The following is a 15925-nucleotide window of genomic DNA, read 5'->3' as shown; positions in this document are numbered from 1 at the left end:
TGACAGTTCTCTTTTGTTGTTGTTCTTTCTAGGGCCGCACCAGCAGCATATGGAGGTTCCCAAGCTAGGGGTCCAATTGGAACTGTAACCACTGGCCTACACCACAGCCACAGCAACGTGGGGTCTGAACCACATCTGCGACCTACACCACAGCTTACGGCAACGCTATATCCTTAACCCACTGAGCGAGGCCAGGGATCGAACCTGCATCCTCATGGATGATAGTCAGATTCATTTCCATTGAGCCACAACAGGAACTCCAACAGTTCTTGACGGAAGAAGTGACAAACCCTATTTTCTGACTATACCCTCTAAGATTTAGCCCTACAACCAAAAAAACTTTTTCAGTTCCCAATAAGACTGAACCCCGGGGAAAAGTTAACCTGACGAATAGAAAGTGTCACTAAATTAAATTAAAATATGAGGTGCTTTTATGTTTTTTCGCTTGTTTTAATATGGATTTACTTCCATTTGGAATAGATTGACTTTTGGGGTGATACAATGTCACGTAGAAGTCATGTTCACAAATTAGGAGGACAACCCACCAAAATTATCAAGCACCTTTACTGTTCTGGTAATGCTGCCAAAGTACAAAGTGCCCTACCCGTGAATTCTAGATATCACTCTTACTATACTTATTTTCTGTGTGAGTGAAATTACCAAAAGAGGATTCAAGGCCTTTCACCCAAAAGGACGGTTTCCAGGGTTTCATTTGGTGTTTTCCCCAAGCCCAAATAAATATCATCATTAGAAGGATTCATATGTGGAATCTTTTTTCTTTTGGTGTTTTTGGGCCCACACCTGAGGCATATGGAAGTTCCCAGGCTAGAGGTTGAACCAGAGCTGCAGCCTACACCACAGCCACAGCAACGAGGGATCCTTAACCCACTGAGCAAGGCCAGGGATTGAACTCGCATCCTTATGGATACTAGTCAGGTTCGTTTCTATTGAGCCACAACAGGAACTCCCATAAGTGGAATCTTTAAAATATGATACAAATGAACGTATATACAAAACAGACATAGACCCACAGACACAGAAGACAAACTTACAGTTACCAAAGGGTACAGGGATGTGGAGGGATAAATTAGAAGTTTGGGATTAACATAAACACACTACTGTATGTAAAATAGATAACCAACAAGGACCTACTACATAGCACAGGGAACTATACTCAATATTTTGTAATAACCTATAAGGGAAAATAATCTGAAAAAATTGTTATGTATATACATGCTATATATTATATATATAGCTGAATCACTTTCTATAATATTATACATTATATATATATATATAGCTGAATCCCTGTGCTGTAACCCTGAAACTAATATAACATTGTAAATAAAGTATACTTCATTTTTAAAAAACCATTTAGTGATATCATTTGTAGAGTATGTAATACGACATGAAGAGAAAAAATTGTTTTCAATGAAAATTAGGCTTACAATGAAAGCAGGTAATATATAAGGGTATACATAGAAACAGAGGAGAGATGCTAAATCAGAGTTTAAATGGACATATGGAAATAAAGAGAGACGGAGAAAGAGGAAGAAATAGATCCAAGATTTTGACCACTCATGCACTGACAAGACAAAAACCTTTTAAAAATGGGAAATTAAAACATGAGACTATGTGTGCAATATTGTTAGAATGGTTGATGATTTACAGACAAGCGACCACTGTGTTCTTATCATGAGATATCTTCAAGCACCAGACTTGAATCTCAGAAGCTGTGTGAACTCTGGATGGGACCTTTGGCAAAATGGAGAAAAGAGAAAGAAGACTGGAAACATCTCTCATTCGTTGAGAGAAGGCTCAGATGGTGAATTGGGGTGAGTCTCCGTGACCAGCGTTTCCAGCCCAGTTTACTCCTATTTGGTACTTGTTATTCATGCACATCTTTAGGAGGCATATGCTGCAAGTCTATACAGAAGCCTGAACTAAATAAACAGATGGGTGGACAGGGAAAAAATAATATTATTTAGGGAAATAGATAGCATATCTTTCCAATCTTTTCAGACAACTCAAATGATTAAGGTCAAAAATAAAATCTGACAAGAGAAAATATATTCAGAGGTTAGAAGTTATAAAGGAAAGCATTTAAGGAGTATAAACAAATAAAAGAAACATAAAAGAATGCAGGCATATGCACTACTTGGCGTAGAAAAGATTGAGTGTTGCTAGGAAATAGGAAATAAAACTAAACCAAAAATAAGACTAACTAGGAGATCTGTGCTCTAATATTCAAAAGGAGTGAAAATAAAAATATGTGTTAGGATAATCACTGCATCTGAATATTTTCATGGGCGTCAAGGTGAGAAATCCTATAACTCATATACATTATATTTGCCATCCCCCATTGTCTCGTTAAATGTAAAAGCAATGCAACATTTGGTGTTATAAAGACACACAATTGCTACAGAACTCTAAAACAGGACCAATAGAGATCTTTAAAAATAATTATTCTGGCAGGAAATTGAAGCAAATGTAGTTTTCCCTACTCCCCCTACTGAGTGCAGCTATAAACCTTGGACATTAAATATAAAACAAACATGAAAAGGCTTGAAAAGTCAGAGAGAAGAAGGAAGGCTGTCCAGGAACTCTGGTGTCTAGGGAATGACATAGTGGTGAGTTCTCTGGGGTTTTTTTTATCCTTTTTTTTTAACCCCCTTTTTAAATTGATGTATACTTACACACAATAGTGTATAAGTTACAGATGTACAATAGAGTGATTCACAATTTTTTAAGTTTACACTCCAGTTATAGTTACAACAAAATCTTGGCTAAGTTCACTGTGTTGTACAATATATCCTTGTATTTTGTGTTATACATAATAGTTTGTGCCTCGTAATCCTCTACCCCTATATTGTGCCTCTCCACTGGTAACCACTATATTATTCCAAATACATGTTAGTGTGTTTTTTTGTTGTTGTTGTTGTATTCACTAGTTTGTTTTTTATATTCCATACATAAATTATACTATAGAGTTTTTATCTTTGTCTGACTTATTTCACTTAGCATAATATACTCCAAGTACATCCATATTGTTGCAAAAGGCAGAATGTCATTACTTTTATGGCTGAATAGTATTCCATTGTGTGTGTATGTGCTCGTGTGCATGTGTGTGTGTGTGTGCCATATTTTCTTTACCCATTCCTCTGCTGGTGGACTTTTAGGTTGCTTCTATGTCTTGGTTATTGTAAATAGTTCTGTGATGAACATTGGAGTTCATGTATCTTTTTGAATTAGTGTTTTTGTTTTTTCAGATATATACCAAAGAGTTGATTGCCAGGTCATTTTTAGTTTTTTGGAAAATACAATAAGAAAAAATATATATATATACACATATATATGTATATATATAATATTAACTGTATGAGAAAAGACAATAAACAAATGTCAACATCAAGATGACACAGTATCAGAATTATCTGACAAGGATCTAAAAAAGCCATCATAAACAAATTAGCAATTACAAACATACATGAAGCAAATAAAAAAGTTGAAATCTGAGAAATTAAATAGAAAATCTAAGCAAATGAATATGAGATATAAAGAACCAAAGAGAGATGTACAAAAGAAAATCCAAACAAAAGCCCTCACTGCATAGTCTCAATAGCAGAATGGAGAGGGCAGAGGACTCAGGAACATGTGAGACTATAATGAAAGATCCAACATTCTTATCATTGGAGTAAAAAAATGAGGAAGGGAGAGTGCCGGGCTAAATAAATAAGTTTTTGAAAAATGACTGATAAATTTCTTAATTTGGCAAAAGACATAAACCTACAGATTCAAAAAGCTGAGCAAACCCCAAATAAATTAAACTCAAAGTAATTCATGCCCAATATATCATATTTAAACTTTTGAAAAATAGGGAAGAATAAATTAACTATGATGATAAATAGTGTTATGAATTTTAAGCCAATATAAAACATGTACAAATAAAAAGTTGCAAAACATTTGAAGCAAAAACTGATAGAACTAAAAGGAAGATATGAGATACCCAGAATTATCATTGGAGGTTTCAAGAAGACTCTATCAACAATTGTTAGATCCATAACTCAGAAAATCAGAAAAAACATAGAAGAGCTCAAAATCACCACTCATCACCAGGATATACTTGACAGAGAGTACCTCAACAAATTTAACAGAGTATGACCTTCAACTATAATGGACTCAAACTAGAAATCAATAACAGAAATATAATGGGTAAATCACCAAACACTTGGAAAGTAAATGATATGCTACCAAATATCCATGGGTCAAAGAAAAAAAATTAAAAATGTTTAAGGTACAATTAACAAAATAAAAGTAAAAATGCAACATATTAAAATCTGTGGGATACTGTTAAAGCAGTACTAAGAGAGAAATTTATAGCACTGAACACTGACAAGAAAAGTCTTACATTAAAATTTAAGTCCCCACCTCAAGAACCTAGAAAAATAAGAACAAAATAAAAGGAAATCCAGCAGAACAAAGGAAATAAAAAACAGCAGAAATGAAGGCAATTGGATACAGGAAAATACAGAAAAATTGATGCAATGAAAACTCATATTTTAAAATAAATCACTAAAACTGACAAAACTAGCTAGACTGACAAAGAAAAATAAGAGAGACGATACAAATCGACAATAATGGCAATGAAACAGGGGCTATCACTATAGACCCTGCAGAAATCCAAAGGATGTGACAGAACAGTACCAACAGCTCTACACACATAAATTTGACAACGTAGAAGAAATGAATCAATGTCTCAAAAACCACAAATGACGCAAATTCACCCCAACATAAAATAATTTGAATAGCCCTATTTTGGAAGGACTATTCAAATTATTTTGGAAATATAATTTATAATTAAAAAATAATTAATTAAAAATAATTTAAAAAATTCCAGATCCAAAGGGTTTCAATGGAGAATTCTATCAAATATTTAAAGAGGAATCAGCATAAACTGTATATAAAAAACACTTCCCAACTCATTACATGCAGCTAGTATTTCTCTGATATCAAAATCAGACCATTCCAAATGCAAAATCAATAGACTTCTCATTAGTAATAAAGACAGAAATTACTAAATGTTAACATATAGAATGTTATGATCATTATACAACTACAGATGTGATAAATTCATTTGAGTAATAAAAAAATTCAGCAATATATATAAAAATATATATACCATGATCAATATCACCAGATTTGTTCCATGTGAGGCTGCTGCAACACTCAAAAGTCAATTAATATAATTCGCCATATTAGCAAGCTAAAGAAGGAAACCAAATGATGAAAAATCATTTAATGAGGAAAGGGCATTTGACAACCCTAAATATCTGTTCATGATTTTTAAAAATGCTTAGAAAACTAAGAACAGAGGGAATTTTGTTCACCTGGGCGGGGGGTGAGGGGGTGGGGAACATCCGAAAAAGTATAGCTAACGCTGAAAAAGTGAATGCTTTTTATCCTCCTAGATCAGGAACAAGGCAAGGATGTTCTCTCTCACCATTTTATTTAACACAGTGCTGCAAGTTCTAGCCAGCACACTAGGTAAGAGAAAACAGCATATGGGGTACAAAGAAACTGAAATAAATGTTGTAAATCTGATGTATAGGAGTTGAGTGCTGAAAAGTACAAAATGCTGAGGAAAGAAATCAAAAAGGAGCGCATGAATGGAGAGGAACTGGAAGACTCAACATCATAAAGCTATCGATTCTTCCCCCAACTCGCCCCCCCCAAAAAAATCTTAATGCAATTTTCATCAACATCCCAGCAAGACTGTTTGTAGATATTGAAAAGAGGATTCCAAGTTTTCATGGAAATGAAAAGGAATTAGAAGGAAGTAATTCTGAAAAATAAAAATAAAACAGGAAAAAATCATTCTACTTGCTGTCAAGACTTATACGACTGCAGTCCTCAAGACTATCCTGTTGGCAGTCTACAGGTAGATGAATGGTTAGAACAGAATATTTAAAACTAGCCCAACACAATATAGCCAACCCTTTTGCACAAAGATGCAAAAACAGCTTAATAGACACAGAATAGTCGTTTCAACAAATAGTCCTAGAGCAATTGGATATCCATAACCCAAAAAATCATTTTTGACCTAAACTTCATACCTCATATAAAACTAACAATGGATAATAGATTTAAATGTAAAATATAAAGTTTACATAAATAAATTCTGTAAAATGTTTAGGAAGAAAAGGCCAGTGAAATCTTCAGGTCTTAGGTCTCAGTGAAGAACTCTTAAACATGATACTGAAAGCACAATCAAAAAAAATTATTGATAAGTTGGGCTTCATCAAAATTTATAACGTTTGCTCTGTGAAAGACCCTGGTGAGGAAAAAATAAAAAGGAAAAGCTACAATCTGAGGGATAATATCTGATGAAGAGCTCGTACCTAGAATAGGTTAAACAAAAACAAAAACAAAAAACCTCAAAATTCAGTGGTAAAGAAAGAAACCATCCGATAAGAAAGCGGGCAGAATGCATGAAGAAATTTTCACCAAGAAGAGATGGGGATGGCAGATAAGCCCAGGAAAGATGTTAAAAATCACTTGCTATCAAGGAGATGCAAATTAAGAGCAGAAGGAGATATCATTACAAACCTATTAAAATGGCTGAAATAAAAATAGTGACAACCAAATGTTGTGCATGTGGCAGAAAAATCTGGATCTCTCATACACTGGTGGGAGTTGTGGGTGACCACTCAGGACAGTCATTTATAAACTGCTTAAAAAATCAAACACGCACTTATCATACCATCCAGTATTGCCTTCCTGGGCATGTTTCCCAGAAAACTGAAAACTTCTATCTACACAAAACCCTGTACATGACTGTTTATAGCAGCTTGGTTTGTAATAGCCCCAAACTGGTCAAAACATATTTTTCAATAGGTGAATGAAAAACGGATATATCCACACCATGTTGTACCACTCAATAATAAAACAGACTGTGCTACTGAGGCACCCAAAATTCAGCTGAACTTGAGGGGCATTATGTTGAGTGAAAAAAAGAAAAAGAAAAATCCATTCTCTAAAGGTCATATAGAATTCCACAGATAGAACAGTTTGTAAATGACAGAACTACAGAGTTGAAAAACAGATCAGGGTTTGTCTTTGGTTTGGGGTGGTGGGGAGATAGAAAAGGGGGTGTCATTATAAAAGGATAACCCAAGAAAGAACTTGGAGGTGATAGGGCAGTTCTGTATCTTGATTGTGGTGGTGGTTGCTTAAATGTACAGCAAGTTCAGCATCACCTGGGAACTCATTAAGATGCACATTCTCAGCCATATTTTAGACCCATGGAATCAGAACACCTCAGACTGGCACCTAGGAGTCTATAGTTTAGTAACCCTCCAGGTGATTTTAGAAAATGTTAAAGTTTGAGAACCACTGGTCCAAGACTGGTGAGTCCCAATCCTAAGACCATGGATGCAGCCTAAGAAAAGCCAACTTTCCCTTGTATGTTCCTTTTTTGTCTTTTTAGGGCCACAGTCACAGAATATGGAGGTTCCCAGGCGAGGGGTTGAGTCAGAGCTGCAGCTGCTGGCCTACACCACAGCCACAGCAATGCCAGATCTGAGCCACATTTGCAACCTACCCCACAGCTCACGGCTCAGATACTTAACCCACTGAATGAGGCCAGGGATCGAACCCGAGTCCTCATGGACACTAGTCGGGTTCATTAACCACTGAGCCATGATGGAAACCCCCCCTTGTGTGTTTCTGTGCATACTGTATGTCATGTGAAAATGCCCTGTGTCATGCCTTGCACCCCAAAGAGTCCTGCATACAATTTGATACTCAAAATTATTAAACATTAATGACATGAATTTCAAAGTTCAGAAATACTGTCGCTAAGTCTCCAGGTTTATACTGTTCATTCACTTGTACTCCCAGATTTATTTTTAAAACTCTAAAAAGTTAAATTTAAGATCATATCTAGGGAGTTTCCATCATGGCATGGTGGAAATGAATCTGGCTAGGAACCATGAGGTTGCAGGTTTAATCTCTGGCCTCCCTCAGTGGGTTAAGGATCTGGCCTTGCCAATAGCTGTGGTGTAGCTCACAGATATGGCTCCGATCCTGTGTTGCTGTGGCTGTGGCGTAGGTGGCAGCTATAGCTCCAATTGGACCCCTAGCTTGGGAACCTCCATATGCCACAAGTGCATCCCTAAAAAAAAAAGGCAAAAAAAAATCATATCTAGATGCAAAGTGCCTTTAAATAATAAAAAAAAATAGAATTATAATGTTTGGCAGTTCATCTCATAAGATTTTATTAGATTATGCAAGATCATTTATTCAAAGGATCTCTGAAATATCTGAAGAACCGTGAATAATTTCTATCACAATGAATTGTGCTTATTACATAGTCTCAATATTACACTTACCACTTGTTAGCCAACTCCCAAAAGGCAGTTAGCCTCATGTACAGGCTCCATAGGAACTTTGCAATAGAGATAATTATCTCCAAAAAATGGGCATGTTGATTCAGAGAGGTGAGATAAGTTGTCATGGGTCCACCATAAAGTGATTGAACTCATATTTGAAACAAGCTAGACTATTTCTAATATATCAATCTTTCTTAACACTTACTGTGCACATGTGCACACACAGACACACACACACACACATTAAATGGTCAGTTTATTTTTTTCATAAGTTTTCAGTCTAAAACATCTTAAAGTTATAAAACATTGTTTAGTTGACAATGAACACATCACTAGTAAGAAGGAAAATGATTATGTGTGGTTGCATAGACACAACTATCACATGTACAAAATGGATTTGTGTCTGAAGATGAAACTGAAAAAAAAGCAAACAAAACAAACCTAGTACCTCCGTTTTCATAGACTCTTTAATGAAAGCCAACTTTTAAGGGTTTTCTTTGTAAGCAATAGAAGAAAGTTCATTTCAGCAGGAGAATGTAGGGGGAAAAAAGCATGCCCAGTGGTCAGAGCTGAGAAAAAAAGATATATCAATAATATTAAGGCTGACTTCCTAAGAAACATCCTCAAATAATGAGTAAATTGCAGTTTTTCAAAGTAAAGCAATACATCAATAGTAGTGGAAGTGTACATGTATCTGATTTCTATCAAAGTCTCATGCCAATTGCTGTTAAAATTACTTATAAGAGTATACTGGTGGCCTAGCAGCTTAAGGATCTGGCATTGTCATTGCTGTGGCTCAGGTTCAATCCCTGGCCCAGGAACTTCCATAGGCCACAGCCATGGACCCAAAAAACAAAACAAAATTACACTTAGCTCCCCAACATACATAAAGCCAGAGACTGAAAATGAGTTTAGAGAAATAGTCAAGCCGGGCCACGGCAGGTCATGAGCAGGACGTCACAGTGAAGAAGGAGGAAATCAGCAGGGTTCGTGAGCATTTGGTAAGGAGCCTGCTGCTGATGTGCAGGGGTCATATTGCAAGCATGTTCTATTATGTACAGGCAATGAACTTGGTCATCACATTTCCTCTATTGGCAAGTGAAACCAAACTTGTTTAAATGTCATAATTTACATTTCTCGTCTGAGGAGGATTAACTGAAGAATATGACACGCCTGTCTCCTGTCCTCCTCAGAGACAGCTCCCTAGGAAATCATGACTCCAACCACATCAAGGATCCTGGTTTGGCTCCAAAGACTGAATAACAAAAAAATACTGCATTTCAAGAGGGTAGAGTCTTTGCACCAGTGTGATAAGAGGAGGGGGCACCCCAGTGGGATAAAGTAATGGAATTCTACAAAAGCCAGAAAGGGAAATGGAAAATATCCCATGACAAATTAATGTACACCAAGGGTGAGGAATGTCACATACCAGGAAACGCACTCAGAATGGAAAAAGGTCAACATGGATAAATAAGAAGGTGCAGAAAGTAATCAGGGTGAGAGAGAAGAATATGTGAAATGGGAACCACCCCATAGAGAAGTAACTGGGACGATTATAGAATGAATTCAAGTGTAAAAAAATAGATCAGAAAAGCAAAGGTGAAAAATGAAAGGAAGATTACAGAAAAGTTTAGATAAATATCAGAACATTTCTCAAAGTATTAAGGGACAAGGGGTCAGCACAGGAGACAGTGGAATCTGGAAAGACGGGGACAGGTAATTTATTGACAAAAGGGTGGACGCTTAAGAATTAAATGTATTCTTCCATTTAGTTTGCACAAAAAGGATAAGGGCATAGGAGGGGCTGTGAGAGAGATGCGGGCCGTCCTTGATGAAATAGAATGTGCTTGAAAGAGTGATCAAGGAATTGGAAAATATGACAGTGGAGAAGTTTCTCAATTTTTTTTTCTTCTACTCAAATGATATCGGTAAATGGTAAATCTTAGGTATCAGAGAAAACACCACAGGAGAAATTTATGTCTAAAAAGAAAACTAAAATCTCTGTATCTTAACCTATAAAATATGCCTTAAGTTTACATTCTGTTTGTGCTTTTTATAGAGTTGAGGCACCCCTTTTTGAGGAAAAATATCTGTGTGTGTATATATACATGTGTGTGTGTATCTATATATATGTAAATATATACATTTGTGTGTATATATGCATACGTACATTTACATATGCTGTATCTCTCTATATATTTTCTAAATACACACACACCCACACACATCTATATACACTAATGCATATGTATGTATACACACACACACTCAGAGAATTTCTATTTGGAAATTAAAACTTAACATGAATTCAACTAACTGGAAAACCCTTCCCGTTGACCTCCACATACTCTGAAATTTGAATCGTTTGGATAAGTAAATTTTAATAATGTCTTCTCTTTTCTCACTGAAATGCTCTGAATGGCTTATTTTGGCAACATATTTTAACTCAGAAATAACAGTGAGAAGGTCCAGCCAGGCATTTGAGACCCTGATGAATGTTGTCTTATTTTCTCAATCTCAGTAGTCATAGAAAATAGAAGGAAAACATCTAGCATCTTCTGGCTCCATTGCATGGTTAAGATTTCTTTAATCATGGCTGGGCAATGAGGAAATGGGATAGCATCCTATAAAAAACTGTTGTGTGTTACCGCAGAACACACTACCGTGTGTCCACTGTCAAATCCTTTCAGTCCCACTTACACCTGAGGTTGCTCGGGCCAGCTTCCTACAAATGTGGCTTGAGTGAGCCTCACCCTCAAACCCTGCTGGCCTCGCCCTCCATCCAATGCCTCAGAATCATATCCTATCTTAGAAGGGTCCCCTGTGTGCTCAGGCATTTGAACTGCAGAAGCTGAGGAAGCCAGTGTGCTCACAAGGCAACTCCTGACACCTAGAAGACCAGAGCCAATGGAGCCATTCTTCTACCTTCACCCCCGCAGGGTGGTTCTAAAGTGTAGTTTATAAAACTTTCTAAGAAGATCAAACACTGGGTCACCCTTAGTGGTGGACATCAACCTCATTCTCCAATTAACTTCCTTTCAGAACACCAGCAGTTTTCATGCAGGAGAATGAAAATCGGATACATCATGATTAGAATTTAGATGATACATGATGATAATAATGATAATAGATATTATATAGATGGGTATTTAGTAGACAGGGAGAGAGATAAATAGGTAGTAGATAGATGATAGATGGATAGATAGGTAGATAAATGATGGATGGATAGATATATAGATGATAGTAGATTTATGGATGACAGATGATAGAGAGATAGATTCCTTTAATATTAGTAGTGTAAATAGTGACCTGGAGCGTCTTCTCTTTAAGGCCCCACCTTGACCTGGACAGAAACTCTAAATAAGGACAAGAGCAGGCTGAGCGGTGAGGCTCTCCAGACGGGCTTCTGTTCAAACAGGGTCCCCATAAAAATACACTATCTCAGTGACCCCTCAGTGTTTTGGTCCATTCCTGTCAGTCTTTCACTTTTTCAGGAAAATAAATATTTCATTATTATTCAGGAAAACTCAGAAGTCATAAATCTTTAGAATGAAAATAGAATCAGTTAAAAAAAAAACCAACATGATTTTGTCTTCATATATTAATTCCTGGTATATTTATATTTCTATGAGTCTTTGCATTCTGAATAATGTTTCCATGATTTCTCCTACATTCTCAACTTAAAGATTAAATGATTTATAAAAAGTAGCTTTTTCTAAAACAGCTCCTTACTGTGGAGCAGGCCCAGTATCAGGTAAATTTCACATAAATTTATTGGCACTAAGTCACACAGCTAAGAGCAAGCTACTGACTTGTCTTTCTGGCCCAACGCTTAACGGTTCCTAAAAGTCATCACTGCTCTTCTAACAAGGAAAGTGTTGGGCAAACTGAAAATCAGCTTCTCTTGGAGGCATCAGAGGATTATGGTTATAGACGAAATCAGCACCCCAAAAGTTGTATAGACAGGTGAATACTGAGAATCATGGCTCACTGGGAATAGAAACTGCACTGGAGTCAGCAGCTGGGTAATTGACCATTTACCAGAAATTGAGAGTGGACTAGCCTGAAAGATAAAAAGGTCTTGGATCCCAGCCTTAGAAAGGCCCCCCCAATATCGTGATGTTTGCCCAAAGGAGCCCACTCAGGTTCTCACTCTGAAAACCAGAGAAAGTTCCTCCTCTGACATGGAGAGGGGTGCAAGAACTTCTTCTCCTTAACAAAGCCCTGTCCCCAGGGGAAACAAAGGCTGAGACCCTATTCAAGAAAAGGTTTTTAGAGAAACCCAAAGAGAAGAGCAGTCAAAAAGAATAACATATTTTAGCATCTAATATGACAACTACAGCAAACAGTAAACACAGCCTAAATCCTAGCCAGGATAAAACTTCAACAAAGTCCCATTTACTTCAGATCTTTGTACCTACTATATCCTGTTTGGTTTCCAAAAAATAAAATGTAACAAGGCATGATAAAAAGTAAAACAAACAAACAAAAATCTGAAGACACAAAGATACAGCAGATACAGCAGAGATTCTGGAGTTAGCAGACCAGGAATTTAGAACAACCATTATTAATATGCTAAGGAAGCCAATGGAAAAAGTGAACAACATGAAAGAACAGATGAAGAATATAAACAGAAAAATGGAAACTCTAGGAAACAAGTTATTCGTGCCCAAAAGTATTGTGGGTTAAAGGATCTGGCATTGCTGTACCGGTGGGTCGGGTTGCAGGAGCAGCTCCTATTCAATCCCTGGCCCAGGAACTTCCATGTGCAGTAAGTACACCTTAAAAAAAAAAAGGAAGAAAAATAAAAACAACCCCCCCAACTCAGTCTTCTCTTGTTGCATGCATCTCAATTCTTTTTTTTTTTAAGGGCCATATTCATTTCCGCTGAGCCACAGTGGGAACTTCCGTCAATTCTTAATGAGTAACTCTCTTGGAACTTTCATTCACCTGGCTCAGGGTCACCTGTCTTGGGGGCAGGAGAGGAATTTCCTCCCACCAAGGAAACTACACTCCCACAATTCCATGACTCTACTGGGTCAGCAAAGATTACATACATATGCATTAGTAAATCTTACCTCCAGGAGAATAAGGATGACACCTGCATTTGCAGCCTCTCTCATCAAAGCCAATCAGCCAGGACGATCTGGTCACTAGCCTGATGTTTTTAGGGAACTTAGAGGAGAAGAGGGAGGCTTGTGTATAGCATGAAGATTTCAGGTGTGGACAGAGGAGTTACTTTGAACCTGGGTTGTGGACACACTTCTCAGAACCCCTAGTTACTCTGCTCGATCAAAGCCAAAGCTTAGGTAAACATGGAAGTTCAGGGGAGGAACTGATGCTTCCTCTTCGATCTGCTTAAATGCAAGAAGTTGGCTTGATATTGTCAACCTTAAACCACATAAAAATTCAACCTTTCTTATATCCCTTCTTACCTGCATCTGAATTGTCATTATGGACAAGCGAAATATTTTTAAAGGTATTTTCAAATTTAAAGAGTGTGTGCTCCATATACTGTTAAATAGAAGCTTTACAGACAACATATTTGTCATGAAAATTGCTGACGCTACCTGACACGACATTGGTATACACCTCTGCAATAATGTAAAAGTGAAATGGGGAGAGAACGATGGCTTTGCCATGACTTTGAAAGAGAGCCAGCCGTCACCCGACTCCCATCATCAACCAGCAGTAATAAATGAAAAGGATCAGCATACACACACACACACACACACACACACACACACACACGCACACACAAAGTGAATACGATGTTCACTTCCCACCAGGATCATGTCTGAAACACTTGGCATAAGAATTAGGAGTCCTGGAGGCTCTTATTTGGTTTTACCCATTCTGAAAATTACAGGGAGAAAATCGCAGGCTGGGATCAGGTGTCCAAATCTTCATCTCAAAGGGTGAATCATAAAACTATTATAAAAACTGTATCCTGCTGCAGTGACAGCTGTCATCCCAATCCACCCAGTGCGAGGGACTGTGCCGACAGCCATTAATGACTTAAATGTGAGATTAGTTTGTGATGTTGAACAGCATGGACAAGAAACTTTTTAAAAAAGTTATTGAAAGTAAAAACATCACTCTGTTGATAATGGATAAATCGGCCTAGGGATATGAGATCATTTAAACAATTATGCAAAGTATTGTATATTGATACTGTTGTGCAGGTTTCGTGTGTCTTTCCCACTTGTGAGGAGATCAAGTTTAAATGGAAGGGATTGTACATTTTGTTACTGTTACTTTGAGGCTGGCAGAGCCGTCCTTAATTGCTGCTTTAGAAAATGGGCAAAACTGCATGAGCACAAAATGAATCACAGAACTTTGGAGCAGAAGAACCCATTTTACAAGAAAGAAAACTGGGGTACAGAGAGAAGGTACAATGTTAGCTTACTTTGCTATAACCAGTTAACTGCAGAGAAAGGCCAAGACCTTAGAAGCTTTTAATGTTTTGTTTGCAGTGACTCAAGTATTATGTAGGTGAACTGGAGTGAAAACCGGAACTTAACAAATGTTGTTCTCAGGCTTTGCTGTAATGATTTCTACTATGTTAGGCCTTCGTTTGAAAATGTTTGGCATCCCTTGAATTATGGCAGAAAACTCAGAACTCTCTTGGTGTGGATTCTGATGTATACAGCCAGAAACTGCAAAGCAGGATCTCCAGAATACATTCTCACAAAGTCAATCACAAAGAGACATAAAATGAGAATGGGGGCAGGAGTTCCCCTCATGGCTCAACAATAACAAAACCAACTAGGATCCATGAAGATGAGGGTTCAATCCCTGGCCTCACTCAGCGGGGTTAAGGATCCTTCGTTGCCGTGAGCTGTGGTGTGGGTCAACAGACGAGTTGCTGTGGCTGTGGTGTAGGCCAGTGGCTACAGCTCCGATTGGACCGCTAGCCTGGGAACGTCCCTATGCGGCCCAAAAAATACATAAACAAATAATAAAAAAAATTAAAAAAAAAATAGAATGGGAGTGAGCTCATATCAAAGTAAATCAAATCGGGATACGATGGGATAAAAAATTCACACAGATACTATGGAGTGAAACACCAGTAAAATATCATGGAGTGAAAGAAAAAAAAAAAAAACGCAAAAAAGTACAAGACTCCCCTCCTTCCCTGCCCCATGTCAATGACATCTTGCAAATGTTTTCTCCTTTTCCCAATGTGTCTAGCTATCATTCAGAAATAAGAGATCACTGAAATTCTGAGATCATTTACCTTTCCTGACCGCCGTGTTGGAACCTTCTAGAAAACATGCCTGGACCTAGATGGCACTCGCCCTTCATTTCTTTGGCCAAGCTGTTTACCCAGCCTCTTCTAAAAAGTAGAGGATCTGAAATAAATCCAAAACTTTGGATGAAACAGGAAAGAAAATAGAAAAAAAAGAAATATCTTAGAGCTGGATCGATTAAGAATTTCTACACATAAACAGACATTCTCGCTCTTTTATCTTTCTGTCTAAAGACCCAGTTTTAACCACTTCTGTTATCTCCACTGTGATCTTAGAATTAAA

Source organism: Phacochoerus africanus, chromosome 5 (genome assembly GCF_016906955.1).
Source record: "Phacochoerus africanus isolate WHEZ1 chromosome 5, ROS_Pafr_v1, whole genome shotgun sequence".
Taxonomy (NCBI): domain Eukaryota; kingdom Metazoa; phylum Chordata; class Mammalia; order Artiodactyla; family Suidae; genus Phacochoerus; species Phacochoerus africanus.
This window is presented reverse-complemented; position numbering follows the sequence as displayed.